Source organism: Rhynchophorus ferrugineus, unplaced genomic scaffold (assembly GCF_030347505.1).
Source record: "Rhynchophorus ferrugineus isolate W39M unplaced genomic scaffold, kcgeb_rfMv2 rfM30, whole genome shotgun sequence".
Taxonomy (NCBI): Eukaryota; Metazoa; Arthropoda; class Insecta; order Coleoptera; family Curculionidae; genus Rhynchophorus; species Rhynchophorus ferrugineus.
Window position 1 is genome coordinate 905,873 of NW_027472609.1, and position 18,233 is coordinate 924,105.

An 18,233-nucleotide genomic window follows, 5' to 3' on the forward strand; every position below is an offset into this window, starting at 1 on the left:
TTAACATTAAAGTCTCCACCAATAATAAACCGTGGGCCTAATTTTGAAAAGATATCTTTATATTGTTGTTGTGTCATTTTATGTCTCGGTGGACAATATATAGCGCCAATATTTATTTCAGCCCCGTTTTTTTCGATACTAATTATCGTAGCTTGTATTTCTTCATTTTTTATCTCTTCTTGTTAGAAATGTTGTATATTTTGTTTAATTATTAAAGCTGTTCCGCCTCGAGCTCGTTCACTGGGGTGTAGTGTCCAGTAAGCATCATAACCCCGTATTTTAATGTAGTTTTTTTTAGAAAAATGTGTTTCCGATATGAGAGCTATATCTATGTTATTTGTTTTTAAGAATAATTCTAGTTCCCGGACTGTTTGATTTAGTCCGTTTGCGTTCCAAGTTATAATTCTTAAAAAAGAATTACTCATTTTGATTTCTCTTTAGCTTGTTTTGGGTAGATTTCCCCAATTCGGATTTCTCCAATTTTTCCACCCTGTCTGCTAACTGACTGAATTTCTGTCTCATTTCGGTCTGGAATTCTTTGAGCAATTTCATCATGTCGACGATAGTTGGCTCGTTGGCCGCAGCGTTCTGCGGTTTCGTATCAATTTGTTTATCATTTGATATTTTGACGTTTATATTTTTGACCGATGGTCTTACGGTTTCACGGGTTTTTTTATTTTCAACGGTAGATGTTGATTCAGAGTTTTTGACTTTGTCAATTTATCTTAAGCGTTGTTCTGCTGTAATTTTCTTTGGCTGGAGTTCTTTTTTTTTGATATACTGCACATCCTTTATAATTGGCAGGGTGACCTTTTTCATTGCACAACACGCATGTCGCTACACTATTGCGTTGTTTTCTGCACTGAGTTGTGTGATGTTTACCGGCACATTTCACACATCTTGGTTCCCTACTGCAAAAATTTTTAGTGTGTCCAAGATTTTGACAGTTTGTGCATTGTGGTATATTATTATTTTTCTTCGGAGGTTCCACTTTTATCCTACAGTCTAGTAAATAATTTATGTCGTATATATTTTTATTATTTTCCTTTTGTGTCATGTCTACATAGAACAACGGAAAAGTTTTAATTTGTTTTTCGCCATTTACATTTGTTGTCTTTTTCGCTATAGGCGTGACGGTCACTACTTCGTGCCCGCAAGCCCGTAATTCCGATTTAATATCGTCCTGATCTGTTGTGGACGGTAATCCTCTAATGACTACTCTATACCACTTATCACTTTTTAATTGATAAGTGTGATATTCGAGTTTATTGAATGAATTGTTTTTCTTCATCTCAATGAGATGCTTTTTTACATTCCTATAGTCTGTTTCATTGTTAAGGGTTACGTTAATATCATTGTTAGACAAAGCTTTAAACTGCACTCGGTCAGAGGCTACTCCCTTTATTTCTGATCTAAATAAATTAAAATTGCCAACATTGCTTACCTTGATCGGAGGGGGCAGAGGGATTTTGTTTTCTTGCTTCTTTTTTTTAATATTTATACCACTTTTTGCGATTGGCGATGGCGTCATCTGAGACTTCTTCCTCTTTTTATCCTTCTTGTTTGTTACTTCGGTCCAGTCAGACTGTTCCCCTACCTCTAATGCTAGTTCGTCTTCATCCGTGTAGTAGTCTTCTGCATAATTAGTATACCTTTTTGGTGTATCTTGCGTGTGACTTTGCAGTTGCAAACGGATATCAGCCATATCCTTAGATAATTGCAACAGTTGTTGGTTCAGACGCTCATTATTCATTCTTAATTCCTTGTTTTCTTTCAATAATATATTCAAATCCATGTTGTTGTCCATGATGTTATAATTAAATGTTTTTTTCACTAACTTTCACTTTTTCCCTTTTCTGGAAAACGTAGAACGTCTTTTGTTTGAGAGTTTGAGTCTTTTATTTCCTTCACGTTGGGTTGGCCGTTTCACCGTATCCTGTACCTGGGAGTTCTTTGAAACCGTTAACAGAAATTGACCGTAAAAAATATATAGATATATTTTTATTTGATATTTACGGAGACTCGTTTTCGGGAAAGAAAAAACACGTCTTGACTCTATGAAGGTCGGGACCGAACTGAATTTTAATATAAATTAAATGATAGACTTTGAACAAGACATCTGACTGAGCAAGTTAGGCTTGTAACCAACAGATATTGTCTAAAATATAAGACATATCGAGTCATCTCCACAGACAGAAACCGCGTCGCGAATATTTTAATGAAAATGGACATAGTAACAGAAAAGGTGCTGAAAGCCAAATCCGCAGTCGTGATGCCAAATACTATATAAGTCCAGAGCATCACGAATGCGGAAGCAATGGTGGAGGAGATGATAAACAGAAAATTGGGACAAATACAGCACGAAACAGATAAGAGAATACAAAAAATAGAATCCCTATTGCAAGAGAGTATTCTCCAGCAGTCCTCGCCAGGCCAATGATGATGGATGTAAGCACGCAGACCGACATCAGCAGAAGAATCGAGATGACTACCGTGGAGTTACAGACCGAAAGTACATCCAATACGATCTGTACGTACAATGAGGTCGCGGCGACAAAATAGAATAATGAAAATAAAACACTGTCGAAGCCACAAAAAGCCCAGTCAAAGGTATCGAAATCCACTAGACCTAATCTAGAATGGCAAAATCCGAAACAGATTAATAATATATACGAAATTAAAATCAGAAAGGAAAAAGCAAGTGGCGCGGAGACATTAGCCGCCATCAGAGGCAAGCTAACCCGTAAAGAGTTAGCAGGAGATGGCCTCAAACACGTAAGAGTACACAGACATGGACTGGTATCACTGATCTGTAAAGACCAGAAACAAAAGAAAGACCTGATAGAAAAAATAAGCTCTGTACATGGTATCAAAATCGATAATAGTGAAAAACGTCCCAAATTCAGAATCACAGGGGTATCCAGGGAGATCACAGACGAACAAATAATAGAAGATCTGGCTGATCAAAACGAAGAGAATATGAACATCATCCAAGAAGAAAGAAAAAAGACTGACAACAACGAAGAACCAGAAGAAATCATCAAGGTAGTAAAGAAATATATATGCAAAAACCCAGAAAGAAACAACGTTATAATCGAAACAATTCCCAGCATATACAGAGCAGTATTAAAAAAGGGCAAAGTCTTTGTAGGGTACTTGAGACAATTCGTTGATGATTTCAACGCAATTCTACTATGCTATAAATGCAGCAGATTCGGGCACAAGCAGATACATTGTAGAAGCGCACAGTGTTGTTATATATGTGCAGGACCGCACGGGGGAAGGGACTGCAAGAGTAGCACCACGAATTGTGCGAACTGCAAATGAGCAGGAGCACCGGAGGTAAACTCCAACAACAGAGTAAATGATAGAACCTGTCCAATATACAAGAAAAGAAAAGAAGAAGCCATCGAAGAAATGAAACAGAAATGGCTCTAAAAATCCTACAGATAAACATCGAAAAAGGCATCCAGGCCAGCACGCTCATGAGAGCGAAAGCCGACAAAGAAAAATACGACATAATCTTGGTGCGAGAACCAGCAACAAGAACTAAGAAATGTCGGGACCGGACAAAGTCATAGTCAAACTATTAGACTGCGATTTACTAATCACCAACGTATACGCGCATCAGACAGGAGACAACATAAATTGCTTAGAAGAAAAAGAAGAACAATGGCAGAAATACCAGAAGAAATGGATAGTCGCTGGTGATTTTAATGCCAAGCACACTTTATGTTTATTGTATAACAACAAAGGTTCAAATCTGATAATCTAGACCATATCATACCGACTGGAATTAGTGCAGAATGAACAAACAGCTCCCACCTTTATCAGTAGTAGGGGAAACAGCAACATTGATGAGTGACGAGAAGTGAACGTGATCAACTGGACGGTACAAGAAACTGAAGAGACACTAAGCGACCACAAACACATCCTCTTCGAAATAGAGGGTAAACTCCAGAGAAATAAGACATCGAAGAAAAAGTTTGATTACCACGGGACCAGCTGGCAAAGAGTCACTGACGGGTTGCTAGTCGCGAGTACAGAAATAAGGGCGACGATGCAAATAGACGAAATTGAAAAACAAGCGGAGCAAATGCAAGCAGCTTTCAAGAAATCTACTAAACTGTTAAAAACAACCACCATAATAACAAAACAAGACAACGAATGATGGGATGGAGAACGCCAACAGAAGAAATTGGAACTTAGAAGAAAATCCGATTCGATCAGACGAGAAGACGGGGATAAGACCGACCTCGTGATTCCCTCACTCCCTATGGAGTAATGAAGCGAGCATTCAAGAAGCTTGTCAAAGAAAAGAAGAAGAAGCATGTAGAAGAAATAATTATAAATAGAAAACACATTCGACATTGAACCATGGCATAGAGTCTGGAAAATAATAAAGACTCTAGGAGTCAGCAGGGGGAAAATAGTTGAAATAATGGAAGATGCCGAACCGGGCAATATGTATAACCTGGAGAAAGAAAAGGTAGGAAAATATCATCCAAAACAAGAGGAGGAAGAAAAAGAACAACTTGTAAGGATCATGACAAGGGTCACCAATGGAGAATGGAGCAAACAAGAAGAAGACGAAGAAGAAATACAAGAAGCTGAACTAGACTGGGTCATAATGAACTTAAAAAACAACAGGTAATCAGCAACAAAATCGAGTTCGGAATAGAGAAGGGGTGCCCACAAGGGTCGAGCATAGGCCCGACTCTATGGTTGATTAATATCAACTCCTGGTCCGATAAGATAGCTGATATTGACACACAACAGACACATGTGAGAGCACAAACGTTCGCCGACGACCAAATCATCGCAATCAGCCATCGAACACCTACTGAAATTAAAGAAGAATGGAACAAATGCTGGCGCAAATGCTTAGAATGGAAAGAATATTCAAGAGCACATTACAATATAGAAAAATCGGAAGCTATGATATATCCAAAGGAGATCCCCTTTACGATGGAAGAATTGAAGAAAAGAAGAAATGACCGCAAGAGATAAATCCCAGTAGTACCCAGGAGGACCAGATTTCTGAAGATAGGAATTAAATTAAACGAAGAAATCATAACTCCTAAAGACCAGATGAGGTAATTGGGAGTAATATTGGATAAGACAAAAATATACATTAACCATCTGAATGCGATTAAAGAAAAGGTCGAAACCGTCGTCGCCAAAACGGCGGGATCCATAAGCAGGAAGTACGGAAATAAGGTAAGGGACATAATTAAAAATGTATACGAGAGAGTCGTAAAGCCAGCCATATTATAAGGGTCCGAGAAATGGGGACGGTACGTAAATAAAGTACACACTCAGAGGAAGCTAAACGCGATTCAAAGATACGCCCCAATACTAATCACCGGCGCGTTTAAAACAGCACCGACGAGCGCGCTACAAGTAATCGCAGGAGTAGTTCCTCTACCAATAGAAGCCGAAGCAAGAGCATGAGCGGCAGAAAAATGCGGTTATACACCAGGCCCGCCAAGGCCGGAGTAAAAATACATGTGCTGGCCATGAGAAAAACCGTGGATTCGTTGGGGACCGAGCAGTACGAGATAGGAAGACACATAGCGAAGGTATGGATGGATGCTAATGTGAAGCAGGAAAAAGCAGGAGCGACGGGACGGAGGAAGAGGCATGCATCGGGCTAGAAGAAAATGGAATTAACAGAGAGTAGCTGAATTTCTAGCCGTACAAGAAGCCATAAGAATACTAGAAGAAAAACATGGCGATATGCATGCCGTCAACACTTACAAGCACTGCAAAACAGTAGGGTTTGAAAGTTTAGAGCTAAACCGAAAAGTAGTGCAACTGATAACAAACCATGGAAACATGGAAGCATACATCAAGAGATTCAGACTGGAAATCACGGAAGGAGTATGCGGATGCAGCCAAGATCAAAAAGATAGTCATCATAAATGAATGCACAAACGCCGAAAGGTTGAGCGCCAGAGATCTTTATAAAATTCCGAATGATCAGATGGAAATGAGAAATGCACTCAACAAAACAAACAAGAAGAAAATTGAAATATTGAATGATTGGACAAACAAAGTTATTAATGAAGAAGAAAATATCGCTGAAGTCCAGCAATCCCAGAACTGACAACTGATAATAACAAAAACAACAAGAAGAAATCAGTAATATAAACCCTCATTATTAATTAAACCAATAAAGCACAATACGAATAATAGCTATGTCAAGATAACTCTCTATACATATAAGAGATGCCCATTGAGAAACATAGAGATAGGCACAGACAATTCCACAATCCCACAAATAGACATTCAAAATGATTAATATTAGGCATACTATTAGATGTTAGCGCTACTGCATGCAACTATTACATAGTTTTTTAAGTCAAAATAATGGTTGCTGTAATAAAAGCATCATTAAGTAATTAATATAATAATAATAAGCAATAAAAAAAAGCCAAATTATAGGAACCATTAAACAATTAAAATAAGCTGACCATCCGGAACGACGAGCATGGGAGAATATGCCTCAATCATGTAAAATGGCTTGGAGAAGTTCGAGAGGTACTGATGGTTTGCTTTAGTTTGAGCAATAGCACTACAGATCCGCACCTTCATCACATACACAATCATAGGAGTCTCGTTTTGTCCCCCAACCTACCTAAAAATAAAGAGAATAAGTAAATGGGGTTAAGGACTGCTCAAATAGACAAATAATATCAAAATCCATGAAGAAATACAAATTTTCTAATTTACCAAATGAGATGGCATAAATTCATATCATCTCATATCGTCAAGGTCGTATCTATCTTCGCAAAATAGCCTCCTAACAATCTTTGCATAAAACACAATCATCTAAAACAATCATTCAAAGGACAGAGACACACCTCATAAAACAAGACAAATAATACTCATCTTATGGTGTAGAAAACTAGCAAATTCATAGTATCAATAGTCGCAAAATGCTTTCCACCACTAGGACACAATCAATTCCATCAACTCTGCCAAAGAATCCCTAACCTAAAACATAAAAAATCATAAATAAACTGTTGATATCCCTATGGGAGGATGATTGGCAATAAAAGTAGTTGAACAATATGAAACACATTCACGAAGTTACTGCACCGACCCACGGGGTTGTAATCTCAATAGACCTCATACCTTGCAAATCAAAACATGCAAATCAAAGTCATCTAATTAATAAATTTTCGAACAGATAAGTCTAATAAAAACAAATATAATATTCAACATACCCGAAAGTACCCAAGCAAAAGTAAAATCCTAATCTGATAGCGTTTAATCATCGAGTACAGAAGGGCTGCATGGTGCCACAGATAGCTTCGGATATATCATCTCCAAATAAATCACGGTCAATTCTGCCAAAGAATCTGGACGCAGATAATCTAAAAAATAGAAAAAACATAAATACACTGCTGATATCCTGGTGGGAAAATAACTAGCAAGAAAATAAAATAAAACAAAGGTAGTTAAACAACATCAAAACATATTTACGGCATCACTTCACCGTCCCACGGAGTGGTAATCTCAGTGGACTTCATGCCTTACAAAATCAAAACACAAGGGTCATCTAATTAATCAATTCCGAATAAGAAAAGGCGGATAAAGATGATATCTAAACTCACCCTGAAATAATACCAAATATTCATAAAAAAGTACAATCCTAGTCTGGTGGTATTCAATCGTCAAGCACAAGCAAATTTCCTAGTGACACAGATGGTGTCCGACAAAATCTCCAAGTGGTGTGAGGGGGTAAAACAAACAAGTCGTAGATCGCCAAATCACACAAGATCGGCCTAATCCATAAGAAAACAACAATAATAAAATAAAATAAACAAAACGTATAAACAGAACGAAGACATAACCTCCCATGCGGGTACGTCAATTCTCCTGAATGGGAGACGAAAACAATATCCAACAACATAAATTACGGGTAATTCTAATTTAATTAATAAAAGGAAAAGATAGTAATCAAAACGGGAATATAAGAAATAATCTACAAAATCTACAAATTAATTGCGAAAATATTAACTAGAGAAAGAGAACAACAAGCGGCGCGCGACATCTAGCATGAACTTAAGCAATCAAAGGATAGGAATTTCAAAAGTGGAAAACCGTAAAATTGTCAACAATATCTTTAAAAAAATATTTTAAAAATTATATTATATTCTACTCTAAATTAATGAAATAAATTTAATTTTTTTTATAACATCTTTATTAGATACGCTTAGTACAATCTTAATTGTTATTATTATTACAATTAATTTATTACTACTTTTCGTATGTGCTTGGATTAATTAGCAAGCAAGACGAGTGCGAGAAAATACATCAGTATGTATTCCTCAATTATAAAATTACAATTATTTATTAATTATTAACTTATAGCTATAGTTTACACTAATAATACACACTAAATATTCACACAAGTTCGTATGGTTTTGTTCGTTTCAATCTCTTGACATCCTGTGCGCTGTCCAGCACTTGTATTGCTTCCACGTTAAAATGATTTAGTAATCTTCTTTCGTGTTTCAAGGCGAAATCCTGCACAAGTTCGCAAATCCATTTGATTTCCAGGTCATCGTGCAGTTCTTCATTGGTTACATAGCGATAGGCATTGGTAATCAATCGAAGAATCTTGTTTTGACAGCGCTGTATGACTAACTGATTTGAATTTTTAGTGCAACCCCATAGGTCCAAATTGGCTTTATAATTGTATTATAGATCAACCTCTTTGATTTTAGATCAAGTTGAAAGTATCTTCCGACTAACCAGTATAGTTGTTTTATTTTGGTTCTAATGTGTTTTGCTTTTTGTCTAACGTGATGCTTCCAATTTAATCTACCGTCAAGATGGATTCCAAGGTATTTTGCTGATTCTGCTTGAGGAATCGGGCATCCATTGAGTGATATAATTAAGTTTTTATTATTTCGCCTTAATGCAAAATTAACGTGGACAGATTTGGAGCTATTAAGTTGAATTTTCCAATCTTTTGTCCATTTGTAGATTTTGTTGACTGCCACTTGCACTTTTTCTATTGCCCTAGGCAGAGATATATCTTTTGCCATAATAACTGTGTCATCAGCAAAGGTTCCAAGAAGTGTTTCTTTTGTTGTTGGAATGTCAGCAGTGTAAAGCAGATACAGGAGAGGTCCTAAGACGCTACCTTGTGGAACTCCAGCCGAGATATTTTTAAATGTCGAGAACGCCATTTCGTGCGATACTCTAAATTTTCTTTCGAATAAATATGACTCCAGCAATTGACAATAGTTACGCGGTAACAATTTGCTCATCTTACAGATTAATCCCAAATGCCAAACCCGATCAAAAGCTTGTGAGACATCCAGGAATATTGCAGGGCAGTATTTCTTTTCTTCAAACGCTCTTTCAATAGCCGCAGTTACTCTGTGCACTTGATCGATAGTTGAATGGTGATTTCGAAAACCAAACTGGAAATCTGGTATTGTTACCAAGTGTTTAACACGTTTATATATCAGCTTCTCAAATAGCTTTGATATTGCAGGTAGTAGCGAAATAGGCCTGTAAGATTCGACTTGTTCTGCAGGTTTGTCAGGTTTTTTGAGCATAATTATTTGTGCAACTTTAAAGCATTCCGGGACATGCTTCAGCTTTACACAGGCATTAAATATATATGTCAACATGATGATTGCTTTTCGTGGCAGTTATTTCAATAATCCAGGTGAAATATCATCTATACCAGGTGCTTTTTAGGATTGAGGTTATCAATTTCAGTGGCAACTTCCAGTGGAGAAATTAGATTTAGATCTACATCGGGTTGATAAATAGGAGATGTATCCATGGTAGATTATATATCATTAGGCCGAAAAATGTTAGCTAAATATTCTGCGAACAATTCAGCTTTTTCATTGTCGCGTCGAACCCATTCATTTCAATCATTTTTAATAGGCGGTACTTGAATAATTGGTCTTTTAAATCTTCGAGTTGCTTTCCATAGCGAATAATCTTTGTCTGCTTGTGGGCTTAATTCACTTAAATACTTTTGAAAGCAATTCTGTTTATATTACTAATTCTATTAAACGTGGTTTTGTCAGCAGCATTTCTGGTCCTGTGCCATACTCTTCTAGCTTTTCGTCTTTCTTTTATCATTTCTCTAATTTCGAGGGGGTAAAGTACTTCATATTCTGATTTCTCTCTTGCAATTGGGGTAGCATCTTTTGCAGCTGACCGAATTTGTTCAGTTATATGTTTGGTTTATTGCTCAAGATCATCTATAGTTATAAGTCTTACTTTTAAACTGATTTGTTCCTGCAGTATTAATCTGAATTTGTCCCAGTCAGTATATTTGTTGGTAAGATTAGGCTTTTTTGCTTTTCTTAGGATTGTCGCGCTCAGTGTTAACAATACTGGAGTGTGATCAGATGTTAGATCGCACAAGATTTCTGTACTAATTTGATTTAATGAGATGCCTTTTGTAATGTAGAAATCCAGCAGGTCTGGGACTTTATTACTATCTGTGGGCCAGTAAGTGGGTTCGAGCCCTGAATGATAATTACAATTTGTAAGGTTAATGGCTTCGAGTAATTCGTTTCCTTTTGCAGGTGTTATTATTCGTGAACCCCAAGCTGTATGTTTAACATTAAAGTCTCCACCAATAATAAACCGTGGGCCTAATTTTGAAAAGATATCTTTATATTGTGGTTGTGTCATTTTATGTCTCGGTGGACAATATATAGCGCCAATATTTATTTCAGCCCCGTTTTTTTCGATACTAATTATCGTAGCTTGTATTTCTTCATTTTTTATCTCTTCTTGTTCGAAATGTTGTATATTTTGTTTAATTATTAAAGCTGTTCCGCCTCGAGCTCGTACACTGGGGTGTAGTGTCCAGTAAACATCATAACCCCGTATTTTAATGTAGTTTTTTTAGAAAAACGTGTTTCCGATATGAGAGCTATATCTATGTTATTTGTTTTTAAGAATAATTCTAGTCCCCGGACTCTTTGATTTAGTCCGTTTGCGTTCCAAGTTATAATTCTTAAAAAAGAATTACTCATTTTGATTTCTCTTTAGCTTGTTTTGGGTAGATTTCCCCAATCCGGATTTCTCCAATTTTTCCACCCTGTCTGCTAACTGACTGAATTTCTGTCTCATTTCGGTCTGGAATTCTTTGAGCAATTTCATCATGTCGACGATAGTTAGCGACAGAAATTGCTACAACGCGGGATACTTCCCCAAGGTATGGAAAACAGCAAACCTTTGCTGATTAAGGAAGAAGTCCGGAGAACAAAGGCCAATCAAACTACTGTCGACCCTGGGGAATGTATATGACAAAATATTGAATAGGAGATTGCAGGCGATTTGTGAGAAGAACAATATACACCACCCAATGCAGTACGGATTCAGAAGTGGTAAAAGCACCATAGAAGCCATACGAGACCTAAAGAACTGGGTTGAGTCGGAACAGAAGAACGCAAGACATGTGCTGGTTGTGGTTTTAGATCTAAAAAATGCTTTCAATGCAGCAACACAAGTTACTGTATTAAATGAAATGAAAGCAGCAATTAACGAGAAAATGATACGTTCAGTTGCAAGTTTCCTAACTGAAAGATCGGTAATCAGCAACAAAATCGAGTTCGAAATAGAGAAGGGGTGCCCACAAGTGTCGAGCATAGGCCCGACTCTATGGTTGATTAATATCAACTCCTGGTTCGATAAGATAGCTGATATTGGCACACAACAGACACATGTGAGAGCACAAACGTTCGCCGACGACCAAATCATCGCAATCAGCCATCGAACACCTACTGAAATTAAAGAAGAATGGAACAAATGCTGGCGCAAATGCTTAGAATGGAAAGAATATTCAAGAGCACATTACAATATAGAAAAATCGGAAGCTATGATATATCCAAAGGAGATCCCCTTTACGATGGAAGAATTGAAGAAAAGAAGAAATGACCGCAAGAGATAAATCCCAGTAGTACCCAGGAGGACCAGATTTCCGAAGATAGGAATTAAATTAAACGGAGAAATCATAACTCCTAAAGACCAGATGAGGTAATTGGGAGTAATATTGGATAAGACAAAAATATACATTAACCATCTGAATGCGATTAAAGAAAAGGTCGAAACCGTCGTCGCCAAAACGGCGGGACCCATAAGCAGGAAGTACGGAAATATGGCAAGGGACATAATGAAAAATGTATACGAGAGAGTCGTAAAGCCAACCATATTATAAGGGTCCGAGAAATGGGGACGGTACGTAAATAAAGTACACACTCAGAGGAAGCTAAACGCGATTCAAAGATACGCCCCAATACTAATCACCGGCGCGTTTAAAACAGCACTGACGAGCGCGCTACAAGTAATCGCAGGAGTAGTTCCTCTACCAATAGAAGCCGAAGCAAGAGCATGAGCGGCAGAAAAATGCGGTTATCCACCAGGCCCGCCAAGGCCGGAGTAAAAATACATGTGCTGGCCATGAGAAAAACCGTGGATTCGTTGGGGACCGAGCAGTACGAGATAGGAAGACACATAGCGAAGGTATGGATGGATGCTAATGTGAAGCAGAAAAAGCAGGAGCGACGGGACGGAGGAAGAGGCATGCATCAAGCTAGAAGAAAATGGAATTAACAGAGATTAGCTGAATTTCTAGCCATACAATAAGCCATAAGAATACTAGAAGAAAAACATGGCGATATGCATGCCGTCATCAAAACAGATAGCAGAGCGACTATCTGGCAGCTGGAGAACGACGAGACAAAGATCAGACTGGTAGCCGAAGTACAGAAGGTACTGCGAGAGCGAGCAGCCAGGGGTATCAAAAGGAATTATCATGGGAAAAAAGGCTTACCACAATGGAATCAACAAAAGTCGACCAACTAGCCAAGGCTGCCACTGAGAAGAATCAAACAGACAAGAAACGAAAAGAAGAAATGGACTCTACGAAAATGGCAAAGATATTGGGACCAATGCACCAACGGCCGCAACACTTACAAGCACTGCAAAACAGTAGAGTTTGAAAGTTTAGAGCTAAACCGAAAAGCAGTGCAACTGATAACAAACCATGGAAACATGGAAGCATACATCAAGAGATTCAGACTGGAAATCACGGAAGGAGTATGCGGATGCAGCCAAGATCAAGGAGATAGTCATCATAAATGAATGCACAAACGCCGAAAGGTTGAGCGCCAGAGATCTTTATAAAATTCCGAATGATCAAATGGAAATGAAAAATGTACTCAACAAAACAAACAAGAAGAAAATTGAAATATTGAATGATTGGGCAAACAAAGTTATTAATGAAGAAGAAAATATCGCTGAAGTCCAGCAATCCCAGAACTGACAACTGATAATAACAAAAACAACAAGAAGAAATCAGTAATATAAACCCTCATTATTAATTAAACCAATAAAGCACAATACGAATAATAGCTATGTCAAGATAACTCTCTATACATATAATAGATGCCCATTGAGAAGCATAGAGATAGGCACAGACAATTCCACAATCCCACAAATAGACATTCAAAATGATTAATATTAGGCATACTATTAGATGTTAGCGCTACTGCATGCAACTATTACATAGTTTTTTAAGTCAATATAATGGTTGCTATAATAAGAGCATCATTAAGTAATTAATATAATAATAATAAGCAAGAAAAAAAAGCCAAATTATAGGAACCATTAAACAATTAAAATAAGCTGACGATCCGGAACGACGAGCATGGGAGAATATGCTTCAATCATGTAAAATGGCATGAAGAAGATCGAGAGGTGCTGATGGTTTGCTTTAGTTTGAGCAATAGCACTACAGATCCGCACCTTCATCACATACACAATCATAGGAGTCTCGTTTTTTCGCCCAACCTACCTAAAAATAAAGAGAATTAGTAAATGGGGTTAAGGACTGCTCAAATAGACAAATAATATCAAAATCCATGAAGAAATACAAATTTTCTAATTTACCAAATGAGATGGCATAAATTCATATCATCTCATATCGTCAAGGTCGTATCTATCTTCGCAAAATAGCCTCCTAACAATCTTTGCATAAAACACAATCATCTAAAACAATCATTCAAAGGACAGAGACACACCTCATAAAACAAGACAAATAATACTCATCTTATGGTGTAGAAAACTAGCAAATTCATAGTATCAATAGTCGCAAAATGCTTTCCACCACTAGGACACAATCAATTCCATCAACTCTGCCAAAGAATCCCTAACCTAAAACATAAAAAATCATAAATAAACTGTTGATATCCCTATGGGAGGATGATTGGCAATAAAAGTAGTTGAACAATATGAAACACATTCACGAAGTTACTGCACCGACCCACGGGGTTGTAATCTCAATAGACCTCATACCTTGCAAATCAAAACACATAAGTCATCTAATTAATGAATTTTCAAACAGATAAGTCTAATAAAAACAAATATAATATTCAACATACCCGAAAGTACCCAAGCAAAAGTAAAATCCTAATCTGATAGCGTTTAATCATCGAGTACAGAAGGGCTGCATGGTGCCACAGATAGCTTCGGATATATCATCTCCAAATAAATCACGGTCAATTCTGCCAAAGAATCTGGACGCAGATAATCTAAAAAATAGAAAAAACATAAATACACTGCTGATATCCTGGTGGGAAAATAACTAGCAAGAAAATAAAATAAAACAAAGGTAGTTAAACAACATCAAAACATATTTACGGCGTCACTTCACCGTCCCACGGAGTGGTAATCTCAGTGGACTTCATGCCTTACAAAATCAAAACACAAGAGTCATCTAATTAATCAATTCCGAATAAGAAAAGGCGGATAAAGATGATATCTAAACTCACCCTGAAATAATACCAAATATTCATAAAAAAGTACAATCCTAGTCTGGTGGTATTCAATCGTCAAGCACAAGCAAATTTCCTAGTGACACAGATGGTGTCCGACAAAACCTCCAAGTGTTACGAGGGGGTAAAACAAACAAGTCGTAGGTCGCCAAATCACACAAGATCGGTCTAATCCATAAGAAAACCTAAAAACACAACAATAATAAAATAAAATAAACAAAACGTATAAACAGAACGAAGACATAACCTCCCTTGCGCGGAAACGGAAATATAAGAAATAATGTACAAAATCTACAAATTAATTGCGAAAATATTAACTAGAGAAAGAGAACAAGCGGCGCGCGACATCTAGCAAGAACTAAGGCAATCAAAGTATAGGAATTTCAAAAGTGGAAAACCGTAAAATTGTTATCAAAATCATAAAAAGATATTTTGAAAATTATATTATATTCTACTATATTCTACTCTAAATTAATGAAATAAATTAAATGATAGACTTTGAACAAGACATCTGACTGAGCAAGTTAAGCTCGTAAATAACAGATATTGTCTAAAATATAAGACATATCGATTCATCTCCACAGACAGAACCCGCGTCGCGAATATTCTAATGAAAATGGACATAGTAACAGAAAAGGTGCTGAAAGCCAAATCCGCAGTCGTGATGCCAAATACTATACAAGCAATGGTGGAGGAGATGATAAACAGAAAATTAGGACAAATACAGCACGAAACAGGCAAGAGAATACAAAAAATAGAATCCCTATTGCAAGAGAGTATTCTGCAGCAGTCCTCGCCAGGCCAGTGATGATGGATGTAAGCACGCGGACCGACATCAGCAGAAGAATCGAGATGACTACCGTCGAGTTACAGACCGAAAATACATCCAATACGATCTGTACGTACAATGAGGTCGCAGCGACAAAAAATAATAATGAAAATAAAACACTGTCGAAGCCACAAAAAGCCCAGTCAAAGGCACCGAAATCAAAATCGAACCTCGAATCCGAAACGAAATCCAACTTAATACCGCAATGCAAAAGATGCCAATCGCATGGACACACTCAGAAATTCTGCAGAAGAGAACCTAGATGTGTAAAATGTTCAGGCAAACATATCACCACAGAGTGTAGAAAACCCAAAGAAGCTAAGCCGAAATGCGCAGTTATAGAAGATGTGTAGTTGCTAAAACCCTACAAGAGAGGAGAAATAGAGTTGCTCAAATTAAACCTCAAGTAACAATGAGTGAAAAGAAACAACGGACAAAATATAACAAAGTTAATGGTGAAATGACTTATGCCCAAAGTATCAGTCAAACTAACCAAAGAGATACAAAGAAAGATGAAGCAACCACCGACAGGAGCTGGACAGACAGGAAAAAATAATCGAATATTTTTCTGAAAGGATTGAAAAACTTGAATTGAAAAGTATTAGGCCTGTTGCCCCCGAAAACCCGAAATGGCAAATAAATATATCCGAATAGCAATTTGGAATTCAGCAACATCACGCTACTCTACAAATGTTCCTAGATAGGCAAAAAATAGATATTTGTCTAATATCAGAAAAACATTTAACAAAAGAATCCTTTATAGAATTTAGAAGATATACATTTTATCATACCATACATCCAGCTAACACCGCAAGAGGAGGAAGTGCAATAATAATAAAAAAGAACGTTTCCCACCATCAAGAACCTGGGCTCAGTACCGTAGAAAATCAGGTAACAGCAGTAACTGTTAAATCAAGCAGATACAGGGTTAAAATATCCGCAATTTATTGTCCACCAAGATACAATATAAAAAGGAAAATTATTTGAATGTCCTAAGCAACCTGGGTGAAAAATTTATAATTGGAGGTGATTTCAATGCAAAAAATACAAGATGGGGATCCAGAATGACAACAACTAAAGCAGTGAACTGCATAAAGCAGCTGCTAAACTAAGATGTAGTTACATGTCAACTGGAAAACCAACTTATTGGCCGACTGATTAACAGAAATCCCCAGACCCCAGTAAGATTTCTTCATAGTGAGAAACATAACATCCAACTATATAAAATTCTAAGAAAATTTTGAGTTCAGATCATACGCATTATGGTAATGTTCATTTATATGATTTTCGGAGATCTTGTTAATTGTTCAAATATGTATATTAATTTAAATATGGTATTTTTGTAAAAATAGAAAGGCATATCGAAATTGTTTTTATTATTTCACTTTATTCAATAATTTTTTAAATAAAATGTGTTATTTCAAAAAATATTCAATGTTAATAATATGTAGGTAAATAAATTATGTAGGTAAATAAAGCTGTATGTACGCATGCGACAAACTCGGATCATTCTGTTTTAAAATTAAATAGAGCTCGGGATACGCGCCAAATCCGCAGAGGAGTAACGTATCCTTATAAAGGTCTAAGGTCTTAAGGTTTATTCACACTTTCAAATGTATCACATACATTAAGTGTGGGCGTACCTTTAAGTATCATCTAATTGGAAGTGTTGGGACACCAGTAATAATCTATACAAAGCTGGAAATATAAGATAGATCCATAGAGAAAGAGACATTTAACCTTATAGGAAATTTGGACTTTTGTTTTAATCGCTATGCTATGAGCCGCGATAGGATCCGATTGGTTCACTTCGTCTCTAGAGCGCCTTTACTGTTTATTTGTTTTTGGTACCATAATTAGTAAAACAATTAACACTTATCGAAAAAGGTCTCCTTAATGATTCGAATACCCGGTTCTCTGAAAAAACTACATAACTTCCGTTACGATGTTCAAAATTTCAAATATTAGATCAATATTATTTTGAATACGACGACGAAAATTATTGTCCAAATCTCGACGAAGGAGACAAAATAGTAAACCTAGAAAACCAAACTAACAAGCAAATACTATGCAAGTGTATCAAGTATCATACCTAGGAATTCAAAACCACAGGAACATTATTCAAATACTGTCTAATGCATACATGACCATTTTATTCCATTTTCGTAACGATGTAGAAACCGTCACAAATGAAGTACCCCCTTTATTAATCAAGGTGACAGGACGGTCTTGTCCTACTGATGCGATAATCCGTGACCCATGGTTGTAGATTTATGTTATTGATCGTTTATAAATACGATTATGCGAAAGGCAAAAGTGGCAAAACCGTCTTCTGGGATGATTTTTAAAATAGGTCACTCGCCAGTCGGTAGCACGGTGACAGAGATTAAGACAATGGAAGCGCACTTTAAGCAGTGGGCCCAGTCTAGATATACCCTAGATCGTAAAAAGGAGTTTTTAAAATATAATAAAAAAAACGAACACCCCGAAACTTAGTCTAATCAATGAAAATGAATTGCGTTATTTTGAAATTGAATAAAAGTTAATTGAAATAATGACAATCTAATAAGAAC

General features: G+C 36.8%; 2 long non-coding RNA genes across 2 annotated transcripts; both read right to left on the bottom strand.

The window, feature by feature from the left end:
* Positions 1-6,591: 6,591 nt before the first annotated feature.
* On the bottom strand, positions 6,592-7,869 carry LOC143205905 (uncharacterized). Its single transcript, XR_013007982.1, has 3 exons — positions 7,623-7,869; positions 7,233-7,382; positions 6,592-6,999 (listed from the first exon to the last, which is right to left on the bottom strand). It is a non-coding gene; the product is annotated as an uncharacterized LOC143205905 (long non-coding RNA).
* A 2,916-nt stretch (positions 7,870-10,785) lies between these two features.
* Positions 10,786-15,084, bottom strand: LOC143205904 (uncharacterized). The gene is made up of 3 exons (XR_013007981.1): positions 14,829-15,084; positions 14,439-14,588; positions 10,786-14,211 (listed from the first exon to the last, which is right to left on the bottom strand). It is a non-coding gene; the product is annotated as an uncharacterized LOC143205904 (long non-coding RNA).
* Positions 15,085-18,233: the final 3,149 nt, after the last annotated feature.